Source organism: Rana temporaria, chromosome 2 (assembly GCF_905171775.1).
Source record: "Rana temporaria chromosome 2, aRanTem1.1, whole genome shotgun sequence".
NCBI lineage: Eukaryota > Metazoa > Chordata > Amphibia > Anura > Ranidae > Rana > Rana temporaria.
The window spans coordinates 333964235-333984839 of record NC_053490.1 but is presented as its reverse complement, the minus strand read 5'-3'; the positions used below and the strand labels follow the sequence as shown (position 1 = coordinate 333984839).

At 46.5% G+C, this 20605-nt stretch overlaps 1 protein-coding gene across 2 annotated transcripts in view; it reads left to right on the top strand.

Moving 5' to 3' along the window:
• The window catches only part of TRAF3IP3 (TRAF3 interacting protein 3), a 116570-nt gene that overhangs the window by 10240 nt on the left and 85725 nt on the right, over nucleotides 1-20605 (top strand). The window contains exon 1 of one of the 2 annotated variants that reach the window (XM_040337512.1): nucleotides 17893-18049. The exons of the other annotated variant lie outside the window; for it this stretch is intronic. The gene's annotated coding sequence lies outside the window, so the exon portion shown is untranslated. Of the gene's footprint in view, nucleotides 1-17892; nucleotides 18050-20605 lie in introns of those variants that run through there. 2 annotated transcript variants of the gene reach the window in all.

Genomic DNA, 20605 nt, shown 5'->3' with positions numbered 1-20605 from the left:
GATGGGCTGGCAAAGCATGTCTCCAGACCTAAACCCTACTGAGAATCTGTGGGGCATCCTCAAACGGAAGGTGGAGTAGCGCAAGATCTTTAACATCCACCAGCTCTGTGATGTTGTCATGGAGGAGTGGAATAGGACTCCAGTGGAAACCTGTGAAGGTCTGGTGAACTCCATGCCCAAGAGGGTTAAGGCAGTGCTGGAAAATAATGGTGACCACACAAAATATTGACACTTTGGGCTCAATTTGGACAATTTCACTTGTTATTTTGAGGGTATAGCTAATTTACACAGTTATACAAGTTGTACACTCACTACTTTACATCGTAGCAAAGTGTAATTTCTTCAGTGTTGTCACATGAAAAGATATAATAAAATATTTACAAAAATATGAGGGGGTGTACTCACTTTTGTGAGATAACGTAAGTGAACCGGGCCTGATGCCGCGTACATACGATCATTTTTTGGCATGAAAAAAACGACGTTTTTCGGCATGTAGAAAAAAAAAGTTTTTTTTCCAACTTCATCATTAAAACGACTTTGCCTACACACGATCGTTTTAAAAAAATGCTCTAGCAAAGCGTGGTGACGTACAACACGTACGACGGCACTATAAAGGGGAAGTTCCATGCGGATGACGCCACCCTTGGGGCTGCTTTAGCCGATTTCCTGTTAGTAAAAGACGATTCGCGCTTTTCTGTCTGTTACAGCGTGATGAATGTGCTTACTCCATTATGAACGGTAGTTTTACCAGAACGAGCACTCCCATCTCATAACTTGCTTCCGAGCATGCGCAGGGTTTTAACGTCTTTTTAGCCCACACACGATCATTTTTTACAACCCGAATAACGACATTGTTTAAAACTACGTTAAAAAATGCAGCATGTTCGATTTTTTTTTTTGGCGTTTTTCAGAACCCAAAAAATAATGTGAAGCCCACACACGATCATTTTAAATGACATTTTTTAAAAACATTGTTTTTTTTCAGGCCGAAAAATGATCGTGTGTACGTGGCATAAGTGTTGCTATATGCCACTTGTGTCTCTCTTAGGGCTCGTTTACACTTCAGTTGCCCTCTGAAGAGTGATATGCATTCAAAAACGCTTTTTAGAGGGCTTTTGAGAGGCAGAGGGTTTCAACCCCATAAACCCTGCACCAGCGCGCTGCAACTGCATGCACTGCACACAGTCATGGGGTACTCCTATTCAGTTTAACCTCCTGTGGCATACATATACCACCCTCGGGTGCCTTTGCAGCTTAAAGAAGATGTGGGAGAGGGGGGAGTAAAAACATAGCTTAACCAAGTGTTTTTATCACCCCCATCCACAACAGCAAACTAGGTCATACTCCTTAGGGAACAATTTGTTTCATCTGTTGCTATTCTTAGCAATTAATTACTAATGATGTTAGTAGCTTGATTGAGGTAATATTTACCTGTTTAGCACCTTAGGATCCATTCACACAAATGCACTGCAGTTCCATGTTAATGCAATGTAATGCTATTCATTTTCACACACTTCTGTGCATTGTGGTGTGGTTCACTACTACTACATGCACAATTTTTGGTCTGTTGTGGTGCATTAGGTTGCCCGTTGCAATGAATGGTTTGCTCTAACGCAATGCACATTAACACATGGTAAATGCACCGCAGAAGGCTAGGCTGATATAAATGTGCCCTTGGAAAATGTTCATATAATCCTGCTGCTATGGTTGGATAGTATAAAGTAGAGGTCGACTGATATGGGTTTTTCTCTGGCCGATGACGATATTTCGAAACTGCGACGGCCGATATATGATGCCGATTTTTTTTTGGGCTGATATGTTAGGCCAATTTAAAAAAAAAAAACATTTCCCCTTCATCTCATAACAGTTGGACCCCTTTCACACTGGGGTGTTTTTCAGGCGCTTTTGGGCTAAAAAATAGCACCTGTAAAGTGAGTGCAAAACGGCTCCCCTGCAGTCTCAGTGTAAACGCCCGAGTGCTTTCACACTGAGGCGGTGCGCTGGCAGGACATTAAAAAAAGTCCTGCAAGCAGCATCTTTGAAGCGGTGTATATCGCTCCTCCACCACTCCTGCCCATTGAAATGTATGGGCACTGCTGCCGAAGCACCTGCAAAGCGCTTCTGCAGCGGTGCTACACAGGCGCATTTAACCTCTTCATCGGCTGCTAGCTGGGTTATAATCGTCCCGCTAGCAGCCGAATAGTGCTGCCTGCTCCAGTGTGAAAGCAGCGGAGTTCTGCCGAAGAAAAAAATAATTAAAAGTCAGCAGCTACAAATACTGCAGCTGCTGACATTTAATAAATGGTCACTTATCTGTCCTGGGCGCCTGCGATGTCGGTACCCGAAGCCGATCTCTCCCTCGTCTCTCGGGTGCTGCCCTGGCCATCAAAACTGTTGGACGAAGAAGAAGAAGAAAAAAAAAAAAAGCAGGCTAACTTTACTGTTTAGTTTTTTTTTTTTTTTTTATTCATTAACCACTTGCCGCCGGGCGCACGTACGTTTCTGAATCGGCGTATCTTGCTCATTTGCATATTCTACGCGTAAATCTACGGAAGCGCCCCTAGCGGCCAGCGTAAATATACAACTAAGATACGACGGCGTAAGAGACTTACGCCGGTCGTATCTTAGACAAATTCTGGCGTATCTGATTCTTTGAATCAGGCGCCAAGATACGAAGCCTCACACTCAGAGTTACGACGGCGTATCTGGAGATACGCCATCGTAACTCCTTTCTGAATCTGGCCCATTGTATTCTTTTCTCAAACTTGGCAGGCTGCCCAGAGACAAGTCGCTCCACGGGATACTTCAGGCAACTTGCAAATGACTTCTGTATGATAGAAGTCAATGCAAGTCGCACTGAAGTAAATCGGCTTTTTTTTTTTTTAAACAATCGGCCGATGCCGATTAATTAAAAAGTGCCAAAAATTGCCCGATATATCGGTCGACCTCTAGTATAAAGTTTGTATGTCTTTAGGCCTACCCTGACAATCCCTGAACAGGATAGATTTTTCCTAGCTCATCATTTTTATTTCCCCTCCAGGGAAATCAAAGGTATCAAGGTATCAACAGAACTCTCCTTCACCCTGTTCGTTGGAACATGTATATTTGTACAGCCCTTAAAGCGACACTTAAAAAATAACAAACATGGTAGACTTGCCGTCTCTGTGCAATGGTTTTGGGAGGTCCGCTATCACTATACTCCTGGAGCTCTAACAAGAGAGATGCTGTCTTCTCACACATAACATCTCCCTTCTGCTGTCAATTCACAGAAGCCTTTGTATTGTGTGAATGAGTTCCCTCAATACAAAGCGACTCTGATTGGACAGGAGGAGGGGATGGGTAGGCACAATAACTGCAAGCGACTCTGCAGCCTCAGAAGCTTAAGACCAGAGGATCCAGCGCTGGAGCACCAGAAGCATAGCGATAGTCATGCTCCTGGCCCTCGTAAATAGTCCATGAGGTGGACTTAACCTCTATTAATCCAGCACATTTTACAAAGAAGCTGAATTCCTGGAGTGGAAAAGGGCAAAAACTTGTTTTTGTTTCGATAGAGTGGTAAGAGGAATAGAACTATTGTTAGGTTTTTATTGCTGTCCCCATCAGGGAGATTCACTCTTGATGTCCTCATCACTAATGTTACACGAGGAATAAAAGTGAGGGTAAATCCAAAATCTGAGGTATTGCCAACCGTCAGTATTTTTACTGGCAGCCAGTAAAAAATGGGAACTTTTCTCCTGCCAGTAAATGGCAGTAAGTGGAAGGCCTTGTACACACGGACGGACTGTCCGCTGAAAACGGTCCGCTCGGAGATTTCTGTCTGATGGTTGTACACACCATCAGATAGAAATCCGTGCGTACACGATACGCGGCCGCGCAATCGCTGCGACGATGACGCGGCGACGTGCGCGGCCCTGGAAGGTCAATGCTTCCACGCATGCGTCGAATCACTTTGACACATGCGAGGGCTTTCGGCTGAGCGGACATGTACGGTGAGTCTGTACAGACGACCGAACATGTCCGACGGACAGGCTTCCAGCAGACATGTTTCTTAGCATGCTAAGAAATTTTTGTCCGCTGGAAAACAGTCGGCTGGACAAATGTCCGCTGGAAACCTGTCCGATAGGCCGTACACACGACCGAACATGTCCGCTGAAACTGGTCCGCAGGCCAGTTTCAGCGGACATGTTCGGTCGTGTGTACGGGGCCGAAAAGGTCGCCAGTAAAAAATATGTCTGTGACACTCGGCTTGGAACTGCGCATGCGCAGTTTGGGTCCAGAAGCGGCCGATCACGTCCGAGTGCCTGCTACAGTGTGTTCAGTCAGTGCTGGCATGGGACGGGACTGGTGGATTTGGTGACTGAGAGTTTCGTGTGATGCCATGGTGCAAGGGAGCCAAGTGAAGCGGCCGGAGCCTCTTGTGCGGGTCTGAGAGACGGGAGCAAGGCAAGCCAGGAGCAGGACTGTCAGTGCTGTTTGGAGTGGAGGGACCACCTGGTGTGGAGAGAGACTGTCACTGTGACTCAGGAAGGGATGTGCCGTGTCGGTGAGGTGTCATCTTCATCATCGGTGCTGCTGCACACTGCTGTCAGGGTCACTGTGAGCGTCAATTTCATGTGCGTGTGCCGCCCATTCTAATTTCTTGCCCTCCCCAGTCCTGTCCCTGAGCTACTTAGTATATTGTAGATAAAATAAGAAATATGTTTCTAATTGCATATTGTACTTATTTGTGGCCTAAATACTTACATTTGTACATAAAACTGGAATTTTGTAACTTTTGGAAATGCCAGTAGATTTTGGGTGTCATGTCAGAAAATTTCAATCTGGTAGGTTGGCAACACTGGATGCCACCAGAACAGGAATTAAGACCATACACACTATACAAATTTTATTGTACGATTTCCTTTAGATTTACCAAAACCATGTAGTGCAAGGGCCTGCCTGATTGCATAAAAAAGTGAACTCTTAAAGTGGTTGTACACCCTGTACAACCACTTTCACCTACATGTAAGCCTAGATTAAGGCTAACCTGTAGGTGCTGGAAATATCTCCTAAAGCTACACGGTTTAGGAGATATTTACAATGTCCCCGAACGCTTTCTGCTTCTGCGCATGCGCCAATGTATTTGGCGCATGCGCACTTTAGAAAGGGCACGCTGTGCAGTTTTTAGAGGGGGTCATGCCATGACTGGCGGCTCCCACACGCATGCGACTCCCGCCAGTCACAGAGCCGGAGTCAGCGGCCCTGGAAGGAGGAGGGCTGAAGATGGACGCTTCCAGCCAGAGGGGACATCACAGGCTTCGGTTTCAGGTAAGTGACACATAAAGGGCTACTATGCAATGCATAGTAAGTAGCCCATTATGCTTTACCTTTGCAGGGAAATAAAGAGGAAGTAAAACACATCAGGGTAACAAACATATTATACTTACCTCCACTGTGCACCTCGTTTTGCACAGAGTGACCCCGATCCACCTGTTCTAGGGTCCCTCTGCGGCTCTCACGGCTCCTCCCCGCTTCTGGTAACCCCCCTGGGAAGAGCTCTCCCAAGGGGGTTACCTTGTGGGCGTGCTCCCGAGTCCTGTATCCGGCATCCATAGCCGCCAACTACATGACTCGGCCCCGCCCCCTGCATCATTGGAGTTGATTGACAGCAGCGCGAGCCAAGATCGGGCCAAGATCAAGCACATTCTCAACGCAGGACTTTTGACGGCTCAGGTAAGTAAACTGGGGGCCTGTAATCGTCGGATGTTTTTTCATCTTAATGCATTAAGCATTAAGGTGAAAAAACATGAAGATTTACAACCCCTTTAAGGTTTGACCTCATATTATATGGTTTTGGTAAATCTGAAGCAAAAAATCTACAGGAAATTGTATAGTGTGTATCCAGCTTAAGGGTAAACCTTCTAATGGGGACACTTGTTCTTGTGTCAATTGTCCAAGAGGGGATTTCCCTACTGGTGGAAAGCCATCCTCTATCTTCCTGTTGAATCTACATGACAGGAAGTGAAGGAAAATCTACCTAATAGGACACAGATGACAAAAAATTACAACAGTTTTAACTTTTCCCTACTCTATTTAGAATTAAAGAAAAGATTTGGCTTTAGATACAATCATTTACCTGTATATAAACAAATTAAAATTTTTTACCAGAATGTTGGGAATTTAACAAAATGAAATATTCAGATTGAAACATGTAGACATTATAAGCTTGGATACCAAAAGAAAAAAAAAGAAATTTTTTTTTATATAGTTTTTAATGTCAAAGCTGTTTTTTCTCAGTTTGTGAAGCCGGTAGTGCCACTAACATGCAAATGAGTTAGTGGAAATCATACTGCATCTGTTCTTAGTCACCACTGTGTTATCATATGCATAACTGGTAGATGGAGTACAGGAAACTACTACTTCTGGTTGGTTAAAGGCAGTCGTGGACAGATACCAGATGACAGTCGTCAGTGACTATTCCATGTTTACAGCAATAACATACAGCCCTGGTCATCTACTCCGGGGGAGACCCCATAGCTCACAACTGTCCCTTATTTGGAAGGACTGTCCCTGATTTGGAGCAATATCCCTCATTCCTCCTCATTTGTCCCTCATTTTGGTCTGATCTATATAGATGTATAAAAAATGCACTTAATATCTATAAAAAAGTGTTTTCCAGCGCTAAACCTTTCATCCGATTTCTAAATTGCTGCATTTGTATATTCCAAAAGCCAATATACTAGTGATAAATAACTAGCTGAGACGGGTGGGTAATGCTTAGAAAAGTGATTTTTTTTTGGACAAAACAAAAGCTGATTCAATTGTCCTTTTGTCGAAATCTACAAAGGTTAGAACTCCCGGGTTTATCCTATAGTGCCTAATGAATGAGTGCTGAGAAAACCATGTCACTGCTCTGCAGATTGTATCCAGCGAGACATTCACCCTAGCTGCCCAAGATGATAAGACTGGCCTGGTTGAGTGAGCCCTGACCAAGGAAGGAGGATCCAGTCCTTTGGTCCTGTACGCTTTTTGGATTAATTTTACTATTCACAACGTAATCATCCTGGCTGAGGCTTCCTTACCCTTGTTCTTGCCCCCTGGTAGTACAAACAGGTTTGTAGATCTTATAAAAGGGGTAGTGAGGTTGAGATAACATGAGAACATGGGCTATATCTAGGTCATGTAGTGGGTTTGAGGTAGAAACCTTTGGTACGAAACCGCTTATGGTACGCAACTCCACTCTATCTGGGTAGAAGACGATATGCTCTTCTTTTGCACCCAGGTCTTGCAACTCTGAGACTCTTTGGCCCAACGTTATTGCTATTAGAAAGGCAGGTTTCAGAGTCAAATTCCACAATGGGGCTTCTTCAGATGGAGCAAAGGGTCGTTCTGATAATACTTTCAACACAAGTGACAAATCCCACTTGGGAAAAGATAGCTTGATTGGGGGGCATATGTACCTTACTGCTTTGAAGAATTGTACTATAAGGGGGTCTTCTGCCCATCTTTTGTGTGTGGCAGCCGAAATCACTGCAACCTGGACTTTAAGAGTGCTGAGTCCTAGACCTAAGTCAAGGATCGTTTGGAGAAACAGAAAAGGCTTTGAACTTGTCCCAAACCTTAGCGCACATGCTATTCACGGATGGCCTGGCCTTCATGAGTGTCTTTAATTACCCTGGATCAGTGATGGAGAACCTTGGCACCCCAGATGTTTTGGAACTACATATCCCATGATTCTCACGCACACTGCAGTATAGCTGATGTACAGGACACCGGGGGTGGGTCCTGGACGGGTGCTATACGGCACCACTGTTTGGACTATGGTCCATTTAAATAGAGGTAGAAGGTTCAGGGGGTCACCCAAAAGTGGGTGAAAAGTTCCAGGCAGGTGCTAATTCAGAGAGGACTGGCTCGCAGTCTTCTCTATGTTAATAAAGCAGTTTGGGGCCTGGAATTTTGGAGGCTCCAAAGTGTTATTTGGGTGGGATGGAGCCTCCACTCCTAAACCCTGGAAGCCAGTGCACAAGGGGTTAAAATCTCACAGACAACCACCCATTAAAGCAGGAAGTGATGCTGGAGGGAGTGAGTGAGTTGGGAGAGTGCACCTGTGAGGACAAGATGGAAGTCTGCTAGCTGCTCAGAGAGGACTTTTGAGTAGTTTGGAAGTGAAGCTGTGTCTGCAGGGAAGGTCTGGAGGACTTCTTACTAAAAACGTATGTGCCTTTCTTTTGGTTGTTTTTTCTGAAGAAAGACTTTTTCCTAATTTATGCTGGAAACAAGCAGGACTTTTGTTGTGACGTTTTGGATGCTGAAGAAAAGCTTTATTTTGTTTTGTTTGGTCACCAATAAAGACCCTTTGCTTTACTGACACGGTTTTATGCACTTGTCTCGCAGAGCTTAAAGACCCCCAAAGTTTACAATTGGTGTCGAATGCGGGCAAAGTGCATTTGCAGGCGCAAAAAACGTTTAAAACTGACATTTAAAGAGACAGTATACTTATGGCATGTCTTGGGTGAAGTCAGCCCAGGCGTTACAAACAGCAGACAAAGGCATGGAGGAGGTCGTTAAGGCTTTGGCACAAGCCACTGTGACCCAGCAGCAAGCGTCAGCAGAGTCAAACCGTCGCCATGAGGAAGCGATGGCTCAGCAGCAGCAGCAGGCCCTGGCACAGGCTATAGCTGCACAGCAGGAAAATACACGGCTGCTATCCGCCCAGTTTACAGCCCAGCAGAAGTCCACTCAAGCACAGGTGGCTGCCCTGCAGGAGGCCGTACAGCAGCTGGCTCAGGGACAAGCGCAAGCGGTCGTTGCCGTTAGCAACCCAGTGTCTGTTAGTTTCTGCAAGAAATGGCTGGCTCTAACACCCAGCGATGACGTGGAAGTCTTTCTTACCACCTTTGAAAGGATAGCAGAGAGAGAAGCGTGGCCCCGGGACCAATGGGCCGGCATTATATCGCCTTTTCTCACTGGTGACCCGCAAAAGGCCTATTTTGACCTCCCAGCTGAGCACATCAAAGACTATGAACGTCTAAAAGCTGAAATCCTGGCCCGCCTGGGAGTGACCACAGCTGTCCGGGCTCAGAGGGTGCATCGCTGGCGGTACAAATCGGACCAACCACCCAGGTCCCAGATGCATGAACTAATTCAGTTAGTTAAAAAATGGCTGCAGCCAGAAAAGTTGTCGGGTCCACAAATGGTGGAACGAGTGGTGATGCACCGGTACCTACAGTCCCTACAAGATGACCTACAGCGCTGGGTAAGCCATGGAAACCCTACTAATGCTGACCAGCTGATCGAGCTGGTTGAACGGTATACTGTGGTGGAGGACCTGCTTGGGCCTGCCAAGCGTCGAGAACCCACGCCAAGGACACCCAGACCAGCCACCAACCTGAGGAGAGAAGCCTTGCCAGATATTGGCGTCCGCAGGTTTACACCATCTGCCCTAGAACCACGGAGGTCGGTTCCTGTACCAAAGATGGGAGACATACAATGTTGGCGATGTCGGTCCTGGGGGCATACCCGGGCACAATGCCCACTGCAGGAGGAGCCTATGGAGTGCGGAACTGGTCGGAGAAGCTCCTTCTATGTGCGAAGTGTGTGTACCACTCATCTTGACCTGGCTGCAGGACGGTTTGAGTGTGAAGTGTGGGTGAACCACCTTCCTGCCAGGACCCTACTGGACTCCGGTAGCATGGTAACATTAGTACATGCCAGGGTACTTGGAAGGCTTAGACCAGTGACTAAAACTCTTCGGGTGGTATGCATTCATGGGGATACCAAGGAGTACCCCTTGGTTCCGGTGACTGTCTCTTATGGCCATGCCTCAGTTACACAGGAAGTCGGGGTGGTAAATAGTTTAATTCATGACATCATAGTGGGGCGGGACTGTCCACTATTTCTGGAACTATGAAACGAGGTGCAAATGGCACCACCAGGGGAACTGGGGGCACTGGGCCTGGAAGGGACAGGGTCCGAGGGGTCCGGAGCTGAAATACACCCCTCTGATATAGAAATACCTACCATTGATAATGAAGTCGCAGGGAATGCTAATGTGGAGGATAATGCCCCTGACCCAGGTCTTAAACCCGGGTTGATCTCTGAGGGGGGAGGTCTTCCCATTACAAGTCATGCTGGGGGAGGATGACGAGGAGCTCTCCCCGGTTGAGGAGGATGAAGGGGAAACATCCTCAAGGCCAGTACATCCAGATCTAGAGGTGTCCAGAGGTGCATTTGGTACCGCCCAATTACGGGACCCTGCCTTGGTCAATGCTCGAGAGCAGGTTTCTGTTGTTGATGGGGTCCCACAAATGCCAGACGCAGACCAGAGGTTCCCTCACTTTGCGTTGAAGGGGGACTTACTGTATCGAGTGGCTGAGAGCCGAGGGGAAACTATAGAGCAGTTGCTGGTTCCCCAACCGTATAGGCGGATGCTCCTCGATCTAGCCCACAACGATGCACTGGGAGGACACCTGGGGGCGGAGAAAACAGAGGCCAGGATAAACGACCGGTTTTACTGGCCAGGGTTGAAGGCCGAGGTTAAAAGATACTGTGCGTCTTGTCCCATTTGCCAGTTAACCGCCCCAGTGCCACACTATAGAAACCCTCTGGTGCCCTTGCCGATTATCGAAGTCCCGATGGAACGGATCGCTATGGATCTGGTGGGACCCCTGGTAAAGTCGGCACGGGGCCACCAATACATATTGGTCATCCTAGATTACGCAAATAGGTATCCAGAAGCTGTCCCTTTAAGGAAAGCCTCCTCTAAAGCCATCGCCAGGGAGTTGTTTCAAATGTTCTCACGAACTGGGTTCCCCAAAGAGATCCTGACAGACCAGGGTACCCCTTTTATGTCAAAGATAATGGCGGATTTGTGCAAATTGTTTCAAATTAAGCAGTTGCGGATGTCTGTCTACCACCCACAGACCGATGGCCTAGTCGAAAGATTCAATAAAACCCTAAAGTCCATGTTGAAAAGAGTAGTCCAGAAAGATGGGAAGGATTGGGATATGTTACTCCCTGCCCTGTTATTTGCTATCCGGGAGGTCCCGCAAGCATCCACAGGTTTTTCGCCATTTGAGTTAGTGTATGGTCGAAGGCCCCGGGGGTTACTCGACCTGGTAAAAGAAACGTGGGAAAGTGAATCCTCACCACACAAAACGGTGGTAGAGCATATCTCTCAAATGCGAGAGAGGGTGGCTAAGGTGATGCCACTGGTGAAGGAGCACATGCAGAAGGCTCAGGATGCCCAAAGAAGAGTGTATAACAGGTCGGCTAAAATTAGACCGTTCCAAGTAGGAGACCGGGTGGCTGTTCTAATACCCACGGTAGAGAGCAAATTCTTGGCCAAATGGCAGGGCCCATTTGAGGTAGTAGAGAAAGTCGGTGAGGTGGACTACAAGGTACACCAGCCAGGGAAAAGAAAACCATACCAGATCTATCACATCAATTTGTTGAAACCCTGGAGAGACAGAGAACAAGTGTCAGCGGTAGTAGGGGTAGAGTCAGGGGACCATGCAGGGATCGACTTGGTGCAGGTTGCTGCTACCCTGACTAGACCTCAAACCCAGCAAACAAAAGAGTTTCTACAAAAAAATAGAGATATGTTTTCAGAGTTGCCCGGTCGCACCAACGTCATCGAGCATGACATTGTGACCGAGCCCAATGTAAAAGTCAGGTTAAAGCCTTACCGTATCCCAGAAGCTCATAGGGTGGCAGTGTCCGAAGAGGTTAAAAGAATGTTCGAGCTTGGAGTCATTGAAGAGTCGCAGAGCGAATGGTCAAGTCCAATTGTGTTGGTACCCAAGCCCAACGGCACCCTCCACTTCTGCAACGACTTCAGAAAGCTTAATGAAGTCTCCAAATTCGACGCATATCCCATGCCACGAGTAGATGAGCTAATTGAAAGGTTGGGGCCTGCCAGGTACATTACCACGCTAGACCTCACAAAAGGGTACTGGCAGATTCCCCTGACTAAGGAAGCCAGGGAGAAGACAGCCTTCTCTACCCCAGAAGGCCACTTCCAATATAAGAGGATGCCATTTGGTCTACACTCAGCCCCGGCCACGTTCCAAAGGGCCATGGACAAAACACTGCGTCCACACCAACGGTACGCTTCTGTCTACCTAGATGACATAGTCATCTTCAGCACTGATTGGGAGTCCCACCTTACCCGGGTTCAGGCAGTCGTAGACTCCTTAAGAAGAGCAGGGTTCACCATCAACCCCGAGAAGTGTGCCATTGGGATGGAGGAAGTAAAATACCTAGGGTATATTGTGGGTAGAGGGCTGGTGAAGCCCCAAATGAGTAAGGTGGAGGCCATACAGGACTGGCCCTGTCCCCTAACCAAGAAGCAGGTCAGAGCGTTTTTGGGCATAGTTGGCTATTATAGGAGGTTTGGGAGAGTGCACCTGTGAGGACAAGATGGAAGTCTGCTAGCTGCTCAGAGAGGACTTTTGAGTAGTTTGGAAGTGAACGTTCCCGTGACTTCCAGGACACCGGCGCCTGCGCAGTGCGGACAACATGGGGATGCTTAAAAAAGCCAACATCTGACATGTGCCAATGGCCTACACTCCTAAATTCAGGGGTAGACTTCCCTAGAAGGCATACAGCGAGGGGAGAACACAAAAGACACAAAAAGTAAAAGATGCTCGCAGAGTCACCGGTCAGCCTAGATCTGAAAGAGAACAGCAAAATGCTCCTGGTTAGGAAAGCAGCTGCAGTCCCAAAAGACCCACAGAAGGGACTCCTCAGTCTATTAGTGCTATTAGCGGCCCAGGACTGAGGACTACATCTGGGAGAGTCTGAACCCAGACTGAAGCTGCATAGAGCAGAGGTAAGGACTATCGCGATGTCACTGACTGAGGTATGAGGAGAAAAAGGATGATGGGGAGTCACTAACCTTTTCATTTATGATATTCACTGTCCTGAGGCCTATCACTAATATGCTGCCATGGATGCACCAGAAAAGTTTTGTCTTTGTAGCGCCCCTTTACTTTCAGTAAGGGCACTACGCTAAAGTTAGTGGGAGAATGAGAGAGGTACCGTATTTATTGCCCTATAGCGTGCACTGGCGTATAGCGCGCACCCCAAACCTAGAGGAGAATCCTAGGGAAAAAAAATTAAATACTGACAATTTTCAGATACAGTTACTTACAGTTGCCCGGCGTCCATTGGCGCCTTTGTCTGGTCCGGCCTCCGTCTGCGGCATTCGTGGTGTCCTCCCCGCTTGACATATACCGAGTGCAGTCGATCGTGGCCGAGCCCAGCCGAGTGTACCGCACTCGGTATATGTCGGCGGCGGCACTCAGAAAGCCGACATATACCGAGTGCAGTACACTCGGCTGGGCTCGGCCACGCTCAGCTTACGGAGCCGAGCCTAGTGTACCCGAGTGTACTGCACTCGGTATATGTCGGCGGCGGCACTCAGAAAGCGGGGATCGGCGTATAACGCGCACCCATGATTTCCCCCTGATTTTAAGGGGAAAAAAGTGTGCGTTATACGCCGATAAATACGGTAAGTTGCTCTCATTCTTGATTGTGTTAAATTTGACTGTAGCCAAATCTGGATTTGTTCTGTGGGTCAGTCTGCGTGTCCAGAGATATGGTTTCATCTCTGGACGGCAGATGGCGCCAGAGGGGATCCAGGCGGAGCCGCTTCTTCCCAGCAGCCAATGAGAGGAGTTGAGCCTCGCTGTGCATGCTGGGAGGGGGTATTTCTGTGGCTGAAGTCATTGTTCTGGGTTCTTTGCGGGTTCCTGGTTCCAGGTTTCGGCACCCATCTTTAGGGTGTGCGCACATCGCGGGCCCCACCACTATGGCCGGCCGGCCTGGCCTGGGGTCGCGCGCAACGCGGAGTTCCAGACTCTGGGCCCTCCTGGTCTGGAGCAACTGATGCTACCAAGGGGCCCCAGTGACTTACTGGGTCCCCCTTCTACTGAGGAGATCCCAGGCTGTATGCCGTTCGGTGGGGGATCGGCTTGAGGAAAACCCGGAGGCAGGTTATCCAAAAGGGCTTGAACAAACCATCAGGGATCTGGTGACCGGTTACTGACAGGTAAGCTAAAACTGTCAGACGGTGACCCTAACGTGATTTATTGAGAAGATTCGCTCTGCTGTTCACCCTGTCAGCATTGAGCCTGTGGCAGAGGCCTCAACTGGCATCTCAATCCGATCAGAGCCAGGCCTGTGGCAGAGGCCTGTTCTTCCCAGCAAACTTAAAGTGACGCTCTGGCTGCCAGGCCTGTGGCAGAGGTCTGTCCGGGGGCACTTCACCCACTCTGGCTTCACTTCACCCAAGAAAATAGGAATATTCCAACTTCACACATTAAACAACAGAATATATATACAAAAGAAATTCAAATATACTTATCACACATGGTTTCATCAGCTGGTTCTGGATAGCAAACGACAACGAGCCTAAAGGCTCACATGTGCATGCCAGGAACAGAAAAGGGACAAGAGAACGCTAAAGCCCTGTACACATGATTGGATATCTGATGGAATCTAATCCGATGGATTTTTTCGTCGGATATCCGATGAAGCTGACTTTCATCAGTCTTGCCTACACACCATCAGTCAAAAATCTGACCGTGTCCAACGCGGTGACGTAAAACACTACGACTTGCTGAGAAAAATTAAGTTCAATGCTTCTGAGCATGCGTCAACTTGATTCTGAGCATGCGTGTTTTTTTGACCGATGGACTTCCACACAGACGATCGTTAATTTTTTTGATCCATAGGAAAATTTTAAAACAAGTTCTATTTTTTTTCACCGATGGAAAACAAACCGATGGGTACCACACACGATCTGTTTGTCCGATGAAAACGGTCCGGTCAGTTTTTCATCAGACAAACCGATCGTGTTTACAGGGCTTTACTCTTTGCTATAAACAAAAATAGAGCGACAATTTTGAAAAAAAAACAATATTTTTTACTTGTTGCTATAATAAATAGCCCAATTTTTTTTAAAAAACATTTTTTTTTCTCAGTCTAGGCGATACGTATTCTTCTACATATTTTTGGAAAAAAAAAAATTGCAAGAAGCGTCTGGTTTGCGCAAAAGTTATTGCGCTTACAAAATAGGGGACAGAATTATTATTATTTTTTATTATTTTTTTTACTACTTATGGCGGCGATCAGCATTTTTTTCGTGACTGCGACATTATGGCGACGTTATGGCGGACTCATCGGACACTTTTGACACATTTTTGGCGCCATTCACATTTATACAGCGATCAGTGCTATAAATATGCACTAATTACTGTATAAATGTGACTGGCATTAAAGGGGTTAACACTAGGGGGTGAGGAAGGGGTTAAATGTGGTTCCCTAAATTGTGTTCTAACTGTGTGTGGAGGGGGGTGACTGGGGGAGGTGACCGATCTGTGTCCCTATGTACAAGGGACACAGATCGGTCTCCTCTCTCCCCTGACAGGACGTGGAGCTCTGTGTTTACACACAGAGCTCCACGTCTTGTCCCTGTAGCCGCCGATCGCGAGTCACTCGCATCGGCATCTCAGCGAAGCGGCTCGCGCGCGCAGGCTGTCTTTTTATGGCCTGTTAGAGATTGACAACCACCCCGCGGCCGTATAAAGTCGTACGGCCGTCGGGTAGTGGTTAAAGAGGAAGTAAACCCAATTTTTTTTTTTCTTATAAAAAAACAACCCTGCAAGAGAAAGGCATAATGAGCTAGTATGCATAGCATACTAGCTCATTATGAATAACTTACCTGAGATCTCGAGGCCCCGCGCAGGCCGTCTTTTTATGGCCTGTTACAGATTGACAACCACCCCGCGGCCGTATAAAGTCGTACGGCCGTCGGGTAGTGGTTAAAGAGGAAGTAAACCCGATTTTTTTTTTTCTTATAAAAAAAACAACCCTGCAAGAGAAAGGCATAATGAGCTAGTATGCATAGCATACTAGCTCATTATGAATAACTTACCTGAGATCGAGGCCCCTGAAGCACTTCTCGTTACCCTCCTCCGACGCCGCCATGTCCCCTCCGAGCGTCTTCAGGGTATCGGCTAATTTGTCTTCTATGATAAGGTCTTGTTTACATGGGCATACTTAAAGGGGTTGTAATCCTTGCGTTTTTTCCACCTTAATGCATTAAGGTGAAAAAACTTCTGGCAGTGACTGGCCCCCTAGCTCCTCCGTTTTACTCACCTAAGCCCTTTGTTCCCTCGGCAGAGACGCACTCTAGCTCTCTGCCAGGGGTTCTCAGCTCTTGATTGGATAGATTCATAGCATCGCAGCCATTGGCTCCCGCTGCTGTCAATCAAATCAACTCACCCTGGGCACCGGGCCAAGTCCAGCATTCTGTGTCTATGCTGGACTTGTACGCGCACCCACAAGGTACCCTCTAGGGAGAGGGCTTCTCCCAGGGGGTTAACCGATGCAAAAAGGAGCTGTGAGACCAGCCAGGGGACCCCAGAAGACGAGGATTGGGACCACACTGCAAAACGAACTGCACAGTGGAGGCAAGTATGATATGTTTGTTATTTAACCACTTGAGATCCGCGCAGTAGACGAAAGACATCAACAGCGCGGCTCTCAAGTGCCGGATGGATGTTCCTGGATGTCCTGTTTACATTCCCCGTGCGCGCCTCTGGGGGCACGCAGCGGGGAAACACTGTGCCCGGCGCATCGCTGGGGAGCCGATGCGCGCGCCTGGCGGCCGCGATGTCCGCCACGTACCCGCGATCGGCGGTGACAGCAGGGACGTGGAGCTCTGTGTGTAAACACAGAGCTCCACGTCCTGTCAGGGAGAGAGGAGACCGATGCTGTGTCCCTTGTACATAGGGACACAGCATCGGTCACCTCCCCCAGTCAGTCCCCCTCCACACACAGTTAGAACACACCCAGGGAATACATTTAACCTCTTCCTCACCCCCTAGTGTTACCCCTTTCCTGCCAGTTAAATTTATACAGTTATTAGTGCATTTTTATAGCACTGATCGCTGTATAAATGTGAATGGTCCCAAAATTGTGTCAAAAGTGTCCGATACGTCCACCGCAATATCGCAGGCCTGAAAAAAAAAAAAAAAAAAAATCGCAGATCGCCGCCGTTACTAGTAAGAAAAAAAAAAAAAACATAAATCTATCCCCTATTTTGTAGGCGTTATAACTTTTGCGCAAACCAATCAATATACGCTTATTGCGATTTTTTTTTTTTAACAAAAATATATAGAAGAATACGTATCGGCCTAAACCGAGGGAATTTTTTTTTTTGTTTTAAATTGGGATATTATTATAACAAAAAGTAAAAAATATTTATTCGCTCAAAAAATTTTAATCGCAGAGATGATCAAATACCACCAAAAGAAAGCTCTATTTGTGGGAAAAAAATGATAAAAATATAATTTGGGTACAGTGTTGTATGACCGCGCAATTGTCATTCAAAATGCGTCAGCGCTGAAAATTGGTCTGGGCACTAATGGGGTTTAAGTGCCCAGTAATGAAGTGGTTAAAAAACAAAGAATTAGGGTTTACAAACCCTTTAAGCATCTGTGCGAAGGGTCCACTTTGCCTGCAATGAGATGCACAGGCAGATGCATGCAGGCAGTTCAATACATGCATTTTGGTACCCAGCTGCTGGTCCCAATTTGACAGCCATGCAGGTGCAGGTTTCCAAACGCAGGAAGTGTGCGTCCGGGGACACGCACCTGCACAGCTGTCAAACTGGGACCAGAGGCTATGTCGCAAAAAACATGAAAGTAACCTGCCTGCATGTGGATGCATGGAACACTTGTGTAAGCAAATAGGGCCCTTCACACAGACCAATTAAAGTTTCATTCACCCCTCCACCTATATCTAAGATGGCTCTACCCTTTCTATATGTAAAACTAGAGAGATCAAAGCTAATTGCTGATTGTGGATTGCTGCACATGTTTACCTCCTTGCTGCAATGAAGATTATCTGTCACTTCAGTGGTGTAGAAAGTGCAGAATCATGCTTCCCCGTTTTGTATGTATGTTGTAAATAGATAACCTTTCTGACATTCTTTTTCTGAGTGGAGCTACCACTAACAGCTGGCCATTGTCATATGCGGTAGGCTTCGTAACATTGTCAAGTGAGTATTTATACAAATTCTGCAGTCATATTTCATAGCATTTTTTTATGTTTTAGTCAAACTTTGTAAATAATATATATATATATTTTTATTTTATTGCTTGTTTAGCATTAATGGAAAATGTCATGAAGAAAATTTGATGGTTTTCTGAGCTGCATGCTTCATTGAAAAGCTAGTTACTTTGATGTTAAAGGGAGTCTGGGCTTCTAGCATCTACCATTTAAACAACACATACGTTCTATGCTAATGTATATTTTGTTAAACATTTAAAAAAAATAAAAAAAATAAACGCACAGGGGCCAGAGTGAGCAATGTTTTTAGCTCCAGACCTCCTCTGTAATGCTAAACTTGTGACTTATAGGGGGCATTTGAAGTGTAACCTATAGAAAATATAGCAAAGGCTATTTCTAGCGCTAAAACGCATGAAAACCGTCTCAGTGTGAAAGGGGTCTAAATATTGTGCTTCTTGACATTGAATGAGAATGTTATTGTGCTCCATGGGCACTCCTGATTCCACACATGTGGAAATGTGCTGTATGGACTCCCCAGAGACCTGTGGCAGACCTACGTACGCCCAAAGAAGACACAGATATGGGGTCTGCGATCTCAGGGTGTCCGCACACATAAAGGATACCTGCATGTGCGCATATAAACATCCACTTTCCCCATGTGTGGCACAAAGATCAGTTATTCCAATCAGAAGAGATCACTTATTGAAGAGTGGCCACCAGAAAGGATTCATTCACACCAGATGTGCTGGTTTATGTTGATCAATGCATGCCAGTGCATATACATTCTAAAAGTATGAGGAGCTATTCACCTCAGAGCATTGTGCTGATGTGCATTGCCCTGTGCTAAATAATAATAATAATACTTTTCTTTCAGTGCACCGCATGTAAACAAATAAAATGATTGCACTTAAAGGGGTTGTAAAGTAAGGTGACCAGATTTTTAAAATGAAATCCGGGGACATATTTTTTCTTTACTAGTAATGGCAACAATCAGCGACTCTCTGCCTGTCGCCGCCCGCCTCACAGCCTCTCAAGTCTTACTCTTCGGGCCCAAAAGGAAGATCACTCGGCCAGGGAAGGCAAGGAGATAGGCAGGTAGCTGGCCAGGATTTGAGCCAAGGCAGAAGAACATGCGCCCGAAACTGAAGAAATATTCCCTCCGCTCCGACCAGCACATGATCATCAGAAAGGGGCACAGATAATGGGAAAAATACATCCCCCCTATGCTAGTAGGCACGGCGGAGCGGGGGTGTGTAATTCAATTTTTTTTTATTTTAATTCTGCACTGACTGTCTTTGAAATTGCCCCTGCCCCTTATTAAATCCAATCCAGGGACAAAACCAGGGACAGACTTGGTCCGGTGACAGTGTCTTCAATCAGGGGACTGTCCCCTGAAACTGGGGATGTCTGGTCACCCTATTGTAAAGGTAAAAAATGTATTCCCTAAATAGCTTCCTTTACCTTAGTGCAGTCCTCCTTCACTTACCTCATCCTTCCATTTTGCTTTTAAAAGTCCTTATTTCTTCTGAAAAACCCTCACTTTCTGTTCTTCTGTCTAACTCCACACAGTAATGCGAGGCTTTCCCCCTGGTGTGGAGTGTCGTGCTCGCCCCCTCTCTTTGACTACAGGAGAGTCAGGATGCTCTCTACGTTGCAGATAGAGAAAGGAGCTGTGTGTTAGTGGGCGTCCTGACTCTCCTGTAGTCCAAGGGAGGGGGCGAGCACGACACTCCACACCAGGGAGGAAGCCTTGCATCACTGTGTCGAGTTACAGACAGAAGAACAGGAAGTGAGCATTTCTCAGAAGAAATAAGGACATTTAAAAGCAAAATTAAAGGATGAGGTAAGTGAAGGTGGACTGCACTAAGGTAAAGGAAGCTATTTAGGAAAAAAATAAAATAAAATTGTACCTTTACAACACCTGGCCCCATTCACACCTTGAGCAGAGCAATATTTAAAAGCTTTAGAAGCATTTTATATGTTCAAGCTGCAGCTGTTTTTATTTTAGCCAATAGAAAGTACTGGGAGGAGGCGATTAGGGGTGTTGTTGCTGTTTTTCTATAAAACATGCAACAAAACCCTCATGTTGAGTCTATGGGGCCAATCTGCCTCAGCAAAGTGAATTTCAGTTGTTTTTATTGTAGCGTTTTTGAGCATCTTTAGAAGTGTATTGCAAGCGTTTTAGAAGCATTTCACAGCTTCAGACATTTTTTGTTTTAGCCAATAGAAAGCACTAGGGGGGGAGAGATGGAGGAGATTAGGGCCGGAGAGCTACTGTTTGAGCAGAAAATGGATGACATTCTCATGTTGAACTCATGTTTCAACCTCACCTACTATGTTACACATTTTCAGGCGTTCCCATTGAAGTCTATGGGGTCCAATCTGCCAAAAAGAACAGGGGTTTTGCTTCAGGTGACAGAACGCTCAGATGTAAACAGGGGCCATTGAAATGAACGAGATTGATTCCCCCATTATAACATTCAGGCTGGGCTCGCATATGAGCATGCAGCGGCTCACAGCAAACCTGCATTCAATGCGCACTAGT